General features: G+C 39.3%; 1 long non-coding RNA gene across 2 annotated transcripts in view; it reads left to right on the plus strand.

Annotated features, from left to right (window-relative positions):
- LOC113190733 (uncharacterized) overlaps positions 1 to 17614 on the plus strand; it is a 79535-nt gene extending 61921 nt beyond the window's left edge. For both annotated transcript variants that reach the window (XR_003301816.2, XR_013343329.1), the window contains exon 3: positions 16748 to 17614. This is a non-coding gene — a long non-coding RNA (uncharacterized LOC113190733). The remainder of the gene's footprint in view (positions 1 to 16747) is intronic.
- Positions 17615 to 18202: the final 588 nt, after the last annotated feature.

Here is an 18202-nt window from a genome sequence, read left to right on the forward strand (position 1 = left end):
TAGAAATTCAGTAGAAATTCAACTCTAGTCAAAGTAACTGGTATGGTTTAGATATTAGGTGTCCCTCTAAAGCTCACACGTGAGACAAGGCAAGAAAATTCAGAGGTAAAATGATTGGGTCATGACAGCCTTAACCCAATCAGTGAATTAATCCCCTGATGGAGATTATCCTAGTGGTAACTGAAGGCAGGTAGGGTGTGGCTGAAGGAGGTGGGCTTTGGGGCATGCCTTTGGGGTATATACATAAATATCTATTTTTTAGCTGTAGTTGGGCACAATACCATTATTCTATTTATTTTTATGTGGGGCTGAGGACCAAACCCGGGGCCTTGCACATGCTAGGCAAGCACTCTACCACTGAGCCACAACCCAGGCCCCTGGGGTATGTATTTTGTACCTGGAAAAGTGAAGTCTGTCTCTCTCTCTCTCTCTCTCTCTCTCTCTCTCTCTCTCTCTCTCCCCCCTTCTTGATCATCTTGTGAGCCCTTTCCCTCTCCCTCACTCTTCTGCCATGATGTTCTGCCTTACCTCGAGGCCTGGGGAATGGAGCCGCTTTATGGATTGAGACCTCTAAAACTGTGAGCCCACAAATAAACTTTTCCTCCTCTAAAATTGTTCTTGCCAGGTCTTTTAGTCACAGCAGCGAAAGCGCTGACTAAAACGATTACTTAAAGAACAAATTTGTACAAGAATAAACATTAAATATTTATAAAAATTAATTCACATGATTTATTCTAGAAGGTTGACTCAACTGCAAGGCCTATATATTGAATGGACATATTTTAGAGCAATATATTAACCATCTGTATCAGCATTAGATCATCCAAATGATAAGTACTGATGTTTAAAACCTTTTTTTTTTTTTAAAAGAGAATTTTTTAAATATTTATTTTTCAGTTTTAGGCAGACACAACATCTTTATTTTATTTTTATGTGGTGCTGAGGATCGAACCCAGCGCCCGGCGCATGCCAGGTGAGCACGTTACCGCTTGAGCCACATCCCCAGCCCTGATGTTTAAAAACTTTTAAAAAGCAATTGTCCAAGAGTGAGGAGGCGGCAGCCTCTCTAGCAACAGCTTTCCAATTTGAGCTTCTACGTTTTTTAATGTTTCATTTTATTGACATTTTTTCCCTCTCAGGAAGAATGTGTGATTTTTACTGGCCTGGCAGGGGGTTATGGTACCTCTTGCCAAAGAGTCCAGAAAACTCAGAATTTTGTACATGAGGGACAAAGACCAGATGTTTAGTTAAAACGACCCATAGCTTTTATACAAATGTAGGAAATGGAAACCAAGACCTTTACTGGGAGTTTTTTTCTGTTTGGGGCCCACTTTGGTTTTGATATTTTTAAAATAAGTCAGCAGCCATCTAGTTACTCAGAATGAGGTAATGGCTTATTTTTTGGGTTTTTGTTTTATTGTGTTAAGAATTCTAAGATGTAGAATGTGCTTTTCAAATAATAATTTAAAAGAAAATGTAAGACTTTGAAGAGCTTAGGCAGGCCCCAACCTAATCCTTAGGTACTCATTTCCACTGGCTTAGCTACACTTTCCTTAGGGGGGAAATTTTTTGCTGGAACCTACTGATGTAGTTTGTGGAGGATGTTTGCAAGGACACCTGGTTTCCCTTCTCAAACATAGGTATGAGGACAGATATGTAACCAGAATGCACATGATGACTAAGGCCTACTTCCCAGATGCTCTTTTGTAACTACAGAAGGGGGGCTAATTGGGATATACACATGAATAGGTGGTTGTTCATTTTTTATTTTTAATAGGAAATCATGTTATTCCTGCCTGTGCTCCTGTATGTTGCAGGTAACAGCTTCTGCAATGGTGCCCAGCAGCAATGTACTTGCCTAGGTTTTGAGTAGGACCTGGCCCACCTCTGACCACTCTTGCCTCAACACAACAGCCATGTGACCTTCTTCCCGTTTCCAGTTCTTTGACTTTGGCAATACCACCTGCCTCTCTGCTTTGACTGTTAGCTCCTCTTTGTATCTGAGACTCAGCAGGTGCCTCTATCACTTGGGTCATAAGGACTGGACTTCAGCATTGAGGAGGGGTTTAACCTTTCTCTCAACACTGGTTTGGTTGGAGCCCCAAAGAGGTATGTCCATGATGTAGCCAGGAATCACAGCATAGCAATTCTGTTGGTTACATTCAACCAATTCCAAGCAAGAAAGCACAAAACCCCTCAGCCAGATTGTCACTATTTTCTTTGAAGGTGCACTTAAAAATATACTTTGAAACCTACAGCGACTTTGGACATAAATTTAATTAAAGAAGATTTTCTGGCAATCTTTTGATTCTAAAAAGGCAAATTATAGACTGAAAGTTTCTATACTAATTGAGGTTAAATGAGCTAAATAAATGTTAATGTTATCCTCATTAAATACCTAATGGATTTAATTCTATATTGGGTTTTAAATCTTACCAGGTTTTAAATTGGTGAATTTAAGAGATCAGATATTTCCCCTTTGAGAGTCTATAATAAAAAGAAAATAGATAAAGTTGGAAAAGGTTTTAGAGCATATTTAGAGGCACAATCAGGCATTCAAGCTCAAGGGACAATTATCTATTATAAACGCAGACACAAATGACCCAGAGTATCTTAGAATGGTGGACTTTGGCTGATCAGCCCTTCTAGAGCTGCTCCAGCTCTGATTCATTGATAGGAACAGATATTGATAGGAACAGACAATGATCTATGATGGACAATTGATGTGGCTATTTAGTGATCAATCCCTATGCCTCCCTCCCTATGCTTCCTTCTCTAATCTCTAGGTCAAGGCTATAGAATAGCTCTTGAGGCTGATTTGCTTATTTATAATTACTACCTCAAAATAACTTTATATATCCTAATCTAACCTTAACTGGATAAAAATATCAAGGAAGAAGGAGCCACAGAATCCTGGGGAGCCCTAATATACAGGCTAAACAGGACTTGGGGAGAGATAAAATAGGGGAGAAATCACAGTGGGTTCATGCTGGACCTCCCTGCCTATTAAGCAATTTTCCATTCATGTAAAAGCTTTGGAAGTTGAAACTTTCCTATTGACACAGCTGCAAAATGAACCTCTCCTTTACTTGGTATGTTACTCAGGACTCCTTGGTTACACGATACCGAAGTTTCTAATATGTTCAAGTAAAATCGGGTATTTATTGTAAGGGTCCTGTGATACATTATGAATGGGATTGGGGCCAATAGAAAATCTGTAGCCAAGGACTCAATCACTGACAAGACTTTCTCTTAGATTTTCCTTTCTTTACTCTGCATCTGTTTTACCATCCGATCCTACCACTGTCTAGATTTTTAAGCTTCTCTATCCATTTGTCAGCACCTTCCGAGTTGAAAAACTTCCTTATCTTTCTCAATTCCAGATTCAAAGTATGAGGGAAGTACTCTAATTGCCCCAGTGTATATAAGGTGCCCCACCCTGAACCAACTGGTGGCTGGGGGCTGTCGAACTAACAGAAGATTCTGCTGTAAAGCCGAGAGAGGAGATGGGATGAGTGGCACTACTAGGAAGACAATAACAAAAGGTGTCCAATAGAGTGCAAGGGATAATCTGGACTCTTCTCTTCCTGACTTCAATTATTTCCTGTACAGACAGAAACTGTTTCCCTGCCTGATAAAAACTCCCATTCTGACCTGCAATTGGAGGGTGATTTAGCCATTTTGTGATGGTGCAGGTATTTCTCTGTAAAGATGCTGAGGAGGTCTCCATCCTAACAGGGTGATAGCCGTAAACCATACTTTCAAGCTGTGCCTTCTGGGTCTTTGTTTTTGCAAGCAGGTGTTCTTGTGTGATATTTTTGTAGCCGATGTGGGGTTTTGATGGTTAAAAAAAATAAAACCCCAAACAAAACAAATTCTTTCTTCCCGTGGGGCAGCTGAGGGCAAAATTCCCAGCTATTTCTCCATATATCCATCAAAAGCAGTGCCAATGGTGAAAGCCTGCGAGTTCCCCTTCTCCCCTGGCAGGTGAAAGGCTTGGCTCAGGTGTTCCTCTCTGGCATTTGAAGGTGCTCCCGTTTCCAGCATTATGCTCACACCAGATAGGAAGCACTGTCCTGAGGATTTCAAGACCAGATGGTTCAGTCCCTAAATGATCATAAACTCTTTTCAAGTTGGGCCTCTTTCCCTTTATTTTCACACCCTTTATTTTGCAATGGCAATTCTTGCATTTTGCTTGCTCCATTTCTTCTCACTGAGTTTACTAAGGTCAAGTAATTTCTATGAAATAGAGTAGAGAGCTTCACTGATTATTTTTTAAGAATTTTTAATATTTTTTAGTTCTCGGCGGACACAACATCTTTGTTTGTATGTGGTGCTGAGGATCGAACCCGGGCCGCACACATGCCAGGCGAGCGTGCTACCGCTTGAGCCACATCCCCAGCCCCAGCTTCACTGATTTTTGAGCAAGAAAGTTTTCTACAAAGTTGGCAGATTTTGAAATTCTCCACCAATACTTGGGTTGTGTTCCTTGGAAACACAATACAAAATTTCCTTTGTTTATGACAAACTTTGTGGAGATCACTAAGGAATGTTTATTTGGAGTTAGTAAAAATAAGACTCTTGTGTTTAATTCCAAATGTAAGTATATTCCTTTGATAATTAGCTTCATAGCTCTGTCCTTTTTTGACAGTATTGACACTAAATTTAGAAGTAGTAATAATGGAGCATTCTAGTTCAGCCCTGCAAGTATATCTGTCTACAATAAAATATTTGCTTCCAGTGACAGAAAGTATTTTAGAAGTGTTCATTAGAACAATTTGATAACTGTGTATCCATTATTAATGACCCAAGATGGGGAATTACACGTTACGTGACTCATGTGACCAATAAGGAAGCTACCATTTCCATAATGATAAAGAATTCATATCACATCCATTTTACTATTCGGTATCATTTGACCCATTTATGGCTCATTTTGAAAAAGTGAGATTTAAAAATTTATAAAGTTTTTGAATGAAAAAAATCTATCAGGTAATTTCCCCCTTGCATTGCTAGCAGTAGTTGCTCTCCATCTAAGAGGTGGGGGCCATTTTGTCCCACACCCTTCTTGGACAGACTAACAAAGGAAGTCTGGAGTGCTCCGAGTTGTGCTTACCCTCTCCCTCAGGAGGGTGCTCCAGCAGAGGACACACATGCTCACTCTGGGAAGCCTTCTGAGGTGACAGTTGTGAAGAACTGGAATGGGGGAAGGTGATGTGGGTCAGCCACATTCTGGAACAGAACAGAGCTAGGAGGTAAAGTGCAGCACTCTGTGGCCATGTGCTCTCTATTCAGTGGCCTAGACAAGTTTCTCAACTGCCCATCTGGAGAAAATGTGAATAAATGCTCAGCATGGATGGCCGAGTCCTCAGCCCAGGAAGCTCCTAGTCAACGTCGGTTACCAGTTGGTGCTACTGCAATTTTGCAGAGTTAATGAATCAGCGCATGGGTGGGTGGGAGGAAGAGGAAGTGCAACGCAGGCTGGAAGGGAGGGGAGAATCATTTGGAAGGCTGGTAGGTTTTGTGCCAGAAAGAAAACTATTAAATGATTCTTAGCTTGTTATTCTTTCTCCATCCCCCCAAATCTCAAAAGTGTTAAATTTGGAGAGCTCCAGATTGTCACACTAGAGAACCAGGGGCAGCATTATTCTTACTGCATGGTAAATTAGTACCCAGAGACTTGACCTCCTGTCCTATGTGATCCCATTGCATCACTCTCTCTCCTCTCTCTGGACTTGCCTGTGAACAACAGTTGCTGAAGTGATTTTGATGAAATGTGACATTTGCAGACTGTGGCCACAGACCAAAGAATCTGAGCTACGGTATCCAACATTTTACAGGCTACAAAATAGAAGCTGGCCAGCATTTATTGCTTGTACTAACAGCTTGAGCCAAGTTTCCTAAGCCTACGAGAGTAGACTTCTTAGTGCTGCTAATTTTACTATGAGCAAACAAAAGGGAAAAGGGGAAAAAATGCTGAACAGCTGACGGAGAGTGTTGGCGAGTGCGACGTGCACACTTCCAATCTAAGGAGAGGATGGCTTTCTGTTTTCTAAAATGAAAAAGCATAATGGACAAAAGGTTATAGGCAGAGATTCCACACTGGTCTCTCGGGATGGCAGTGATTTACACATTAAGGTAGCTACCAGGGACATGTTAAAAACTCTTCAGGGAAATTTTCAATATGATGGATAGAATTTTAATATTAATAGAGGATTCATCATGAGAATGTAAGTCATAGATCTAAATCTCCCTTCATTAATTGAATCGTTCTTTTCCAGACTATTACCCAGCTAGTACATGTTTTAAATAGGGTCCTATAGCAGGTATGAAGCCTTCCTTTATCTGTAATTTCTGGAGTTCTGCTCATAGGAACAGTGGCTGAGACATTCATCTTTTACTATGTAATCCAGGCCATCTGCATTTCCCTTCTTAACTTTTATTAATATTTAGTAATTCTTAAAATATACTCATATTGAACTTTAACAAATAAAAAAGCATAATTCACACATAATATTCCACATACATGAAGTGGGTATAAAGGGAAGAATGAATTGTTAATCTATTTGCTGATCATTATACAAAGAATGAAAGTAATTTCTGTTTAGTAAACTTATCTAGCCTATAACTACCAATTACATTCAGGTTAATTGTTCAGTCATTTTCCTCTAGGTTTTCCAATCTTCCTGTAACACTGAAAGCCAGAAAGAAGGGTGGCATATACTCTAGAATCCTATAAGACAACCACAACCATTTTGGAATGAGAATGGTATCAGTGCTGATATTAACAATAATACATGTTAATAAAAAAGTAGCAAGCTATTCTTATTTCTTACATACATGACAGTAGTGGAGTGCATTACATTCATAATTTTTTGCATTACAATTCTTAATATACCTTTATACCACAATTTATCAAATCTCTGTTTGTATATATGGTATGTTTAAACCAAATTCTACTTTTTTGAGAGAGAGAGAGAGAGAGAGAGAGAGAGAGAGAGAGAGAGAGAGAGAGACTCCAGCATTTATTAGTGGAGTACATGACCACTTTTTTTTTTATCTTATTCTAAAACATGCATGAGAGTAATTTATGAATACACACCAAAATACAGACATAAGGTGTATACTTGGAAAAGTAGACCATCAACTTCTATCAAGAAAAGGGAGCTTTCCCACTATTATGTATAATTATAATACACCAATAAAACAAAGAAAAAGAAAAGAGCCTTAAACCGAGGAATTACTGCAAAATATGTTTCTCTTCTCTAGATTTCTACTCCCATTAGCTCCTCTCCACTGCAGGTATATGTCTGTGGAATATCCAATGTAACCTTGGGTGTATCATTTCATGTATTTGATGGACATAAATTTTGTGAGATGTAAAGGTGCTGAGAAGTCCTGCTGTAAAGGAAACCATTTAATTTAGATCACATTTCTTAAACTTTCTCTTCACCATAAAATCCTTTCCACTCTACCAAGTAAGGTCTATAAGTAATTGGGAAATGCTGTTCTAAGGAAGTTATTCCTAAACTTGCCTCTTCCTTTTTTAGTTTTGGGGTTTGATTTTCATTAGAAACTGTATAGTAAACCCCTATTCACATTTGAAGTCCTGGCTCAGATGTTACTTTCCCTTTGAAAATTGTTCCACTTGCCCTAGAATGAATACTCCTCTTATCTCCTACCCCCATAGGATTTTTTTTTCTTTTGGCAAATCTTTGTTAATGTTCAAATCATGAGCTGGATTATTTTTCTTTTCCACTTCTCATGTTCAATCTCCTTTCTTTTAAAGGGTGTGCCTTTTTTTTTTTTATTGCCAGTGCCCATCTTGTTGAAAAAAAATCAACAAATACCTGTGGAATGAACGAGTAAGTCAATAAGTAGAGTTTGGGGGCTTTGGCAGAAAAATTTTCTTTCTGGTGTATTTATGTGTGATAAATGAATGAACCCTTTTGAGTTAAGTACTTTTTATGTTATCTGACTAATTTCCATACAGTTGATTGAATTGAGATCAACTCTGATGTGAAATGTTTAATCAGTTATTCTGTGAAAAAATTCAAGATCGTTATTCAGACTGTTTTCCCCTTGTATAGACATGAATGGTACATATAAAACATTCCAGTACCCATTCATAACAGAAACATTTTTCTTATCTATACTATCAGTCCATAATTCAAAATTTACCTTGTTTCTTAACTGCTATAGAAGAACCTGAAATTTATGGACCTTTTTATGTTTCATTAAAACATAGCATTACAAACTTCCAGAATTAAAAGGTCTGACTCTGTTATGCTTTCAGCCTTTTTAATTTTTAAAGCTTTTTCCTGGTAGATTCCAGGTTTTAGTTTAATATTTATCAAATTTTGAGCATATTTTTTCTCACCATTTTCTTTCTTCCTTCCCTCCCTCTTTTCCTTCATTTAAAAAATATTTTTAAAGATGTACTGTATAAAGATAGCTGTCTCCCTCCCGGTCTGTAATACCAATGTTAACACTGGTGTATCACTTTGTGTTTAGTTGCCATAACCTTGAGGTAATGTAAGCATTCCTAAGCAAGACTAAGGAGGCTTGGCTAGAAAGCTACATTTATAACATCTTTTTTGCATTTTCCTGTTCTGTTGAAGATGGTTCACAAACTCACAGCCTGGTATAGAACATTAAGAGAAATTAGTATGCCAAGAAATTTAATTATGTTTCTGTTTTGAAGACTAGGCTGGCAAGTCAGGCAGGGCAAAGCCAACTCTTTTTTTGAGGTAGGACCCCTGATTGGAAGAGGAGGATTGACAAAAAGGGTTAAGCCAGAAAGATTTATTCACTTGGGGACAGGAACGCCTGCTCCCCCCATCTAATTCTTTTTGGTACCGCTCATGGTTATCCCTGGCACCGTGGGAAGGTCTAAAACAATCAAATGAACAAAAACAAACCCCCTAAATGGAAAGTAGCTGGGGAGGGGAAGGAGGAGAGGAAGAAAGAGTGAGACTAGATGATATAATGGGAAAAGCCCTTGATTTAAAAATCAGGGAGTTTACATTTCTAGTTTCCATCCTCTGTATAACCTTGGGCAACTTATCTAGCTTATAATTTCTTCATGCAAATATTGGTGGGATGTCTGCTTCCCAAAGTTTGTACTGGTATTATGAGATAAGAGACCTGCAAGAAAGAAAAATATATGTGACTATGATTGGTAAAGGTAGGTCACCCAACTCAGGTGCTCTTGAGCAATTCCTGCTTCCTCAAATCTGAGGGAAAATTGACTAGACTTGGAAGTTTCTGTTCATTAGCTGGGGTAGAGATGAAAATCTGGTTAACAGAGAAGAATTGTTACAGATAACTCCTACCAGAAAGCCAGAAGACCATGACAGTCGATAGAGTCCTTGTTAACCAGCTGAATCTTGCACCTGCAGGTTCATTCCAGGAAACCAAGCCTGGAAGTGCACTTGGAGCCTCAAACTTTCATCTTTAGATGGGGTAATTTTGACAGGGCACAAACTCCTTGGCTAAGTGCCTAAGAGTTCCTGGGAGCCAATCCTCTGGAACAGGGTTTAGACTTAACACTATTCGAAAGCCAAAACAAAGAGAATGAGTTTCACATTCTCAAACAACTGCTCTGACGTCTGAATTCCAAAGGTGTTCCAGAAACAGAGCTCACAGACTTGAAGTCTTGACCATCGGAGTTTTCCCTGTAGCCCATTTCAGGGTAAGCTTGGGGACAGTCAGCTGTGGAATGTTAGACAAGTAGAAGAGTTTCCAGAGCCGCAGATTGTTAGAACTACTTTCTGGGGAATCATCTGTGAAGCCATTCTTATTTTTACACATGGTATATCTGAGAAAGGGATTATTTAGTGATTGCAACATTTTTTGTTTTATGTGCCTCTGAAGGCAAGATATGTTTTGTCCTCCATCAAGTCTTAAAAAAAATATTTATCCTGGCATCTTCCCATTTTTCTTTCCACATGGAAACTGATATTTTTAAGACTGCTTGTGAAATCATTCCTAGGTATGCACATTATATGGAGATCTTAGAAAACCTTTGAAGGAAAATGAATATAAAATAATTCTTTTATGGACCAGACATTACAAACCATTCTTTCACTGGGCTCTTCTTAGTTAAAAAAAAAAAGAAAGAAAAGGTATGTTCTTTTTCTAGTAAGACAGAAGATTGAAAACAGTATGAAAGATAAGGAAAAAATGAGAATTTGAAAAAAAATGTTCTCATGATAGCATCATGAATGCCAAGCTATCTTATGATTAAATAAAGCATGAACAATAATTTTGGGTTAGGTATGTTTTTCAATTATGCATTTGATTTGGGTAATAAAAGGCGCAGGCTTTTCAATAATGTTTGGAATTTAAATATACTGTTTCTTTTTCCCACTCTTCAGGAGAGCACTTATAATGCAGAAGTTACCTCTAACCCATTCTTGTCCATTAAAAATTAAATGCTTTTACAGTAAATTATTAAAAGTGCTAGGTTGGCTGCAAATCATCAAAGGTACCATAAACCATTATGCAAGCAAGCAAGTGAGAAGTCTGATTAAATCTAAGGGATCTGAAGGCACATACATCCCCAGATATTCATCGAGAATTTGAAACTACAAAAGCAACCATAAAATGCTACATTAAATTACTTTAAAAACTCTTACAGGATTTTCAAAATTCAACAGTGACTTGCCTTTTCAATTAAGTATGAACTAAGAATCTCCTACCATCAAAGGTATAGACACACTACCATTTAGAAATTATTTCCACTTTCTTTAAAGCTGCAGCAAAATTAACCCTATTTTCCAACTGATATTGTGTACTTAATGGATCTGAGGCACTCTGACATATTGTGTTGAAAATCTAGTTATTAACTAAATCCTGTTTTCCTCCCAATGTCTATGCTATTATTTAATTACAATGAAAAAGATATGATGTGCTCTGGATGTCACAAAATAATTTTGAAAACATTAGAAGTATTTAAATATGCTTAAAGAAAAAAAGATCATTGTTTTGGCTTTACTTACTCATTGTATACTGCTGTGGTTTGAATATGATTTGATCGTTTACCCCAAGAGTTTATGTATTGGACAGTTGGTCCCCAATTTGGTGATTTGGGAAGATGGTGGAAACTTTAATAGGTGGAGCTTAGTGCTAGGTGATTAGGTCACTGGATTTTCTACCCTTGGGAGGAACTAATGGAGTTCTTGTGGGATCCTGGCTAGTTCCCATAAAAGGGTTATAAAAAGACCAAGACCTGCCCTGTGTACCAAATATAGAATACCTAACAGGGCACCTGGCCTATAGGAGACAATATGCGAAGAAGATTTTATTCTTGTTAACTTCATTTTTCACTTGAAAAGTCAGGCTTCACAAAGACTAATTCATCCAGTGCTATCTGCGTAATGTTAGCCCAGGACTGAATGACTCTGAAGGTGCTAACCCCCAGCATTACTGGCCTTCTTAGAATTCAGCCTTGTAGGCAACCAGCTAGTTTCACATATTACACATAAAATGGTCTATTGAGCCAACTCTGACAATTGAAAAGATAATTAAAATATAAATTTGGAGGTAACATTGAGACATGTTGTGACAATGGTGGAGAAGAGCAACAACTGTCAGAGCCAGCATTCACAGAGAATCTGCCTCTGCCTCCCACCTATTGTTCACATCTGCCAAATGGGATGAGGATAGGTAATTCTGCAGCTTAGCTGGGAGGATTGGTTTGGGTGACTAATGCATGTGAGTGAAAAAAAAAATGAAAACCTTTTGAAGGCCAACCAAGTATCAGATGATTTTATCCGTCAGTGGTTCTCACACTTTGGTCCCCATCACATTTGGGATTGGGCAGGGTTGGGGTGGCAACTTCAGAATCTCTGCTGCAATAGAATTTGCACTGCCTACCAGCTGGCAGGGATACCAGGATTTCTGGTCCAGTGATTCCACATTGAGAACCACTCATTTAAGTTTGTATAACTTAGTCGTAATCAAATCTCTGTAATGTGGGTGGTGTTATCCCCATTTTGTAGGGAAAATGGAGTTTAGAAAACTTATCAGAGTAATAAGTTTAAATCCTCATGAAAGAGAAGATGAGAAATTGCCTTCCAAGAATCTTCAGAATTTCGGAATACCTCTAGTGGGTGACAGGAACACAAAACTACAGATATTAATCTCTACTCCCCTGTGACCCTTGAGAAAGAAGGATGTCATCAGAATGTGACAGAAACTGTGCTTGGTATATACCTAGTGCTACATGTTCCCAAAGAAGACAATGAAAACTGAAGCCCTTCTTTCAGAGATCCTTAAGAATTTTAATTGGGAGAGACTGAGGCATGGAATAGTTTAGTGATTTGTTTGATTTCACATTGTATGAGTAGCAGCACTAGGATATAAGCTGTCTTGAAACTCAATTGAGTTTTAATTATAAGAAGGCAACTTTAAAGCTTCTATTTGCCACCTTGATTGCCATCTGCCATGCTCACCATCTAAAAAGCATCTGAATGCTAAGGCAACATAATGAGGTGGAATTGTACTAAATCAGGAGTCAAAGTTCATTTATTTTTACTATTTTTATTGGGTATCTTTCACATGCTAGGCACTAATCTGGGTGTTAGGGATAAAGTGGTTAACAAGATAGGATTCTTTTTTTTCATTCTAAAAGACAATGAAAACAGTTAATGGATGAGTTAAAAAACCACAAAAACTATAAACAAAATGCAGGAAATTTAAGAGATTGGTAAATACTGTTAAGAAAATCAAAACCCAGATAATGTGGAAAATAACCACAGACCCAGAAATTTACAAACACTGGTTTAATCATTTACTAAAGATGCAGAAAGAAAGAAAAGAGGGAGATTGACTACTAGCTAGTGGTTTATTTGTCACATCCTGGTTCTTAACATTTTACTTTTCTGAGTTCTCTTTTATCTATGACTATAACCCAGATTTCCCCTCCAAACTTCAGAATTGCTTTAGGATTCTCAGAGAAGGAATGTTCTTGTATTTACAAGGAAGCAAACTACAAAAAGATGATAATATGTGCTTGGAAAGATATGCAGAGGTACATTTTGAAAACTGGCTTAGTATTTGTAATCATATAAACAAAGGATTCAGATATGCACTTAAAAGTCAACAATCATAATCATAATAATATTGATTCAAGCAAGAGTTATTAATGGCTGGTCAAGTTTAGCACATGTTTAGTTTTTCCAACTCTGAGTGATATTACAGTAATAACTTGAAGTCAGCCATGGTGAGATTTTTTAAACCAGGAATTTGGAAAATGCTACCATGTAGACCTTTTAAAATTATTTCCCCCCTCCCAGAGGGCTGGTTATTATTAGGAGAAACTCCTTCATAGATCTCTTATGCTTTTATGTGTAGTGCTGGGTATGTCAAGAATGTGTCCTGACCTCTCTTTGCCCAGGATATTTCTCAGGGCTTTATTTTCAGTGAGCACTTTGAGATCATGACTCCCTCTGGGTCAAAGAGCAGTCTTGTTTAGTGCTCACTATAAAAGTGGTGGATTCTTGAAGTTGTGTTTTTCTTCTACCAAGCAACATGCTGCATGTTATGGGTTAGATATTAGGTGTTCACCAAAAGACATTGTGAGAGACAATGCAAGAACATTCAGTGGTGAATTGATGGGTTTATGAGAGCCTTAACCCAATCAGTGAATTAATCCCCTAATGGGAATTAACTGAGTGGTAACTGAAGGTGGGTAGGGTATGGCTGGAGGAGGTGGATATTGGGGCTTGTGCCTTTGGGGTATATATTTTGTATCTGGTGAGTGGAGATCTCTTTGCTTCCTGTTCATCATGTGAGCTGCTTCCCTCTGCCACACTCTTCTGCCATGATGTTTTGCCTTATCTTGAGCCCTGAGGAATGGAGCTTGCTATCTAGGGAATGAGACCTCTGAAACTGTGAGCCCTCAAACTTTTCCTCCTCTAAAATTTTTCTTGTCAGGTCTTTGAGTCACATCAGCAAAAAAGCTGACTAAAATACTGCATATGCTATATACTTGTTATGCTGTGAGTGATCAACTCTGTCTTCAGCAACCATCCATTAAACAGTAATGGACTAACCCAATAGATTATAAAGGTAGGATAAACCTCAAATTGCAGCTGTGACAGTTTGGGTAGCAAGGATGTCATGATCATGGAGACATGGCTTTCTGGAAGAAGAAGGGAAAAAGTTCCATAAATCAGATTCCAAGAGGTGAGAAAACTCCCTGGAATCTGGTAGCTAATATTCTTGCCCAAGTAGTGGATGGGGGTGGGGGAGGGTTATGAGTATAGAAGGTAGTGGGAGGGGGGAGGGTTTCTCACTTTCCTATCTGTTAATAATTGACTTAAATTAATGCCCAGAGGCTAAGCTGCAAAAAGTCAAACTAAACAAAGCAGCAATATGGTGCTTGATTGTGTCTTTTTCTTTGCTTGGTGGGCAGAGGAGGGAATGTTATCAGGACGGTGGGCAAGCAAGCTCCATAGCTCCTGCTGCAAGACACGTGTCTATATCTGCTGAGCCAGGAGTGCACAAAGTCAAGCAATTTGTATTAGTGATGAAGACTTTGCTACTTATATAGAGTTTTCATCAACCAAAAACATTGGTGTAGATAAACTGAAAACAAGGAAAAATAAGCAAAAAGCCTGGCCTACCAGTGCAGAGGCTCTGCATTCATGCACTTGGCCCTTGCACAACTGGACTAGGTCTTTGAGAGAATGGAGTGCTATGCACAGCTGTCTCCAAGGGCCCTCAGAAGAGCATGGTGGAACTATAGCTATGGTGTATACAGAGGCAGGGAAAAAAAGTGTCTCTAGTCCCTGGTCTCTACTGGACATCAGGAGCATATAAAGGAGGAAGTAGTACTGGTGCTCAGTCAATGGCTTTGGGGTGAGAGTTTGAAAAAGGCTCAGGGCTACGTTTCCTTTGGCCCCCTTACCAGCCCACTGTAGTGTGGTCTCTCTTGCTAGCATTTAACCTCTGTCCTCTCAGCCAGTAGAGCACAGACTGTTGCTACAAACCCCGATATACACTCAGATTAGATTCCTTGGTGCTTGAATTCAAGGGATTTGGACACTGCTGGGAATGGGGGTGGGAAGCTAATGTGGCTTACCTGGTGAGGCTTCTGGCCCAATCCAATGTGCTGTTTTGGATTGCACTGCCAAGTGTGTTATGGGTTACAGTGTTCTACAGACTTGTGCTATGAATGCCCATACATGTCAGAGCGATTTTTTTCCTGTCCAGTAGGTCAAACAGAAAAAAAAAATACTCAGAGTGAATAATGGAAATCTTAGCATATGTTTAGGTGATAATGACCACCCAGAGTCTAGGAGAAGACAAGTTTCATTATGATGGCTCTACTTTTCTGATGTAGCCAAGTTCCTTAAAGGCAGCTATTAGCATCCTACTAAGCTCATATTGAAACTGAGTCTTGGCAATGGGAGCCTCTGACTCTCAGGCTGGATACTCTTATTTTGGGACAGATTAACTTGGATTGACAAAATAAGGTGGGCAGGTTTAAACAGCCTCTCTTGTCAAATGGAAAAGAGCAACTGTAGTGGCATCTCAGATGCCACTAAGTTCTACACGAAAAAGTGACAGTGATCTCTTCGGGGGAGAAAATATCCTTCACTCCACTACCTGAAACAGCTGCTGACTTAGGGGACCTTGGGTTCATCTCTAACACGGCCTAGTTTGGGGATGGATCGGCTAAGGCGACAGCTGATGGTGTCCACCAGGTGGCGGCAACCATCCAACTGCAATGAAAAATTTGGATGACCACGGACAGGCAGCATAAAGGGTGAAGGCCAAAACCCTCGTCTATGACAATATTCTCAAGACGTCTGACTTTTGGCCTGTTACAAATGGCCTAGCCCCTTGATTTTCCATTTAGACGTCTAAGACTGGCAGATTAAAGGCACCCCTCTCTGGGGCCATAAACCATGCAAATAAATTGTATCTGCCAATCAGACCGTCTGGGTCATTTGTGTCTGTGCCAGCCATAATGGCCTGTTCTCTAATCAGACCAACTAGCACCAAGCTTTTCATGGAGCCTTCAGTGGCTCAGATTGCTGTCACTGTCACTTGGTTTTGGTACCTCATCAAAGGGGCAATATATTCAGCATCACAGACTGGGCACAGTAAAGAACTGTGTATTTCTAATGCAGACTGCATACCATATACTGCACAGGAGTCACAATTCTGCCAAGATTTGGTCTGTTTGTTCTGTGGTGAAGTAGGTCACATTGCATGGGACATTACCTCTGTCTATTCCTGGCAAATTGACTGTGTCACAGCTTTGAGTCCCTTTTGAGACTCCCATTGTTGCTTCATGGCTTTGACATTTCTTTGGATGGAATTGTAATACCATAACCCAAATCAGCCAACTCCAGTCCCACTACTGTGGCCCTTAAAATGAAATTGTGTCATGTGTTAGACGTTCTGCATCATTTGCAAAGACCATCCAACAATGGGCTCATAGTCAAAGAATTTAAAGGACATTCAATGTTCCTTACCATCTGCAGTATTGCCGAGTGCTGGAATGGGAGTCTCAAAAATCAGGTCAGAAGGGTTTCTGAAGTTCCGTCTCTTACCTTTTCCTGGTTTACACATTTTAGTAAGGCAGTCTGATCACTCAACATGGTTGTCAAGAAAGTTTTTTTCTTGCCATTCCCGGAAAGTGATCTGGACATAAGGAGACTTTTTTTTTTTGATTAGGATTCTACTGTGACAATTCATGAACATAATATGTATTTCTTTTCCTTAACAGAAAATCCAGATCAGCCCAATTGGTCCTGAATGATTCTGCAGTTTCTGATGCCATCAGTGTTGACCAACACACAGCCCAGCACAACATTATTTCAATCTGAATGGTGCAAAACCATATGCCTCTCCTGATGCCTGAGCAGCACTAGGATGTACAGTGAATGGAGACTGAGGCTGTAATACTCAGTGACATGGATTTATTTTTAAAGTAAACTCATAATTGTGATCCAAATCAAGTTTAACAAGTCTCAAACTGGAGTAACTGGGACCCTTCAGGTTATATGTTTGTATGTGGAAGAGAATGGATATCCAATGTCTTACCAATAAGGATGGGAGCTGCTTTTTGACCCACTGATTGTCCTCTGTAATAATTGATAATGACACCAAGGATGAATGAATTATTTTAACCCTTAAAAATTTTTAGTTGCATTTGGACACAATACCTTTATTTTATTTATTATTATGTGATGCTAAGGATCGAACCCACCACCTCACATGTGCTAGGCAAGCACTCTAGTGCTGAGCCACAATCCCAGCCCTTTTAACCACTTTTGGGTGGGTCATTATGGATGACAGACTGTTGGGGCAGGCCTCAAAATGGCTGTAGTTAGCTTGCCAGAAGTCTCGGTGAGGGAACCTTTGTTATATATTTAATGTGTTGTCAGGGCTGGGAACTGGCTGTTATGGTTAGTCAAGGTCAGAAACACTGATTCAGCTTATAGACTCAAGGTCGTAAACATTAACTTATGAGCACAGACCTCTCTATGTAACCCGTTGGCAGTGTGCTTTCTTCGTTTGGCTTTCATATAAAAAAGGCCTATGGAAATAGGCTAAAGGAGGACTAAAATGGAACTGGCTGGGGGCTGGCTAGTTGCCGTGGCCACCACTGAATAAAGCATGTCTAATATCTAGCTGCATTTTGTATCTTCTTTCACCTGCCAAACCCCAGATCTGTTTTCCGAGTCAGAGCCCCCACACGACACAGACTGACTTTAGAACACATGCTGGGTGGTAAAAGGAATAATGGCCACCTCAAAATGTCCACATCCTAGTCCTCAGAACCTGTGAATATGTTATTTTACATAGTAAAAATTGCTTTGAAGATGTGGTTAAATTAAGGATATTGATGTGGGAGGTGTTCCTGGATTAGCTGGTTATGCCCAATGTAATTGTAGGGTCCTTATAAGAGGAAGGTAGGAAAGTCAGAAATGAGAGCACAGGTGTAAGGATAGAAGCCGAATTCAGAGAGGAGAGAAAATAATCTGAGGATTGAGGAAGAGATCATAAGCCAAGGAATATAGGAGGCCTCTAGGAGCTGGAAGACATGACAGCTTCCCAAAACAGGACACTCCTGAAGACCCTTTTGACCCATTTTAGATGTAGGCCCTTATACGATAAAAGTTTGTGTTGCTTTAAGATGCTAAGTTTGCGACAATTTATTACAGCAGTAATAGTACTG

The sequence above is a fragment of the Urocitellus parryii genome, chromosome 3, assembly GCF_045843805.1.
Source record: "Urocitellus parryii isolate mUroPar1 chromosome 3, mUroPar1.hap1, whole genome shotgun sequence".
NCBI classification, from domain to species: domain Eukaryota; kingdom Metazoa; phylum Chordata; class Mammalia; order Rodentia; family Sciuridae; genus Urocitellus; species Urocitellus parryii.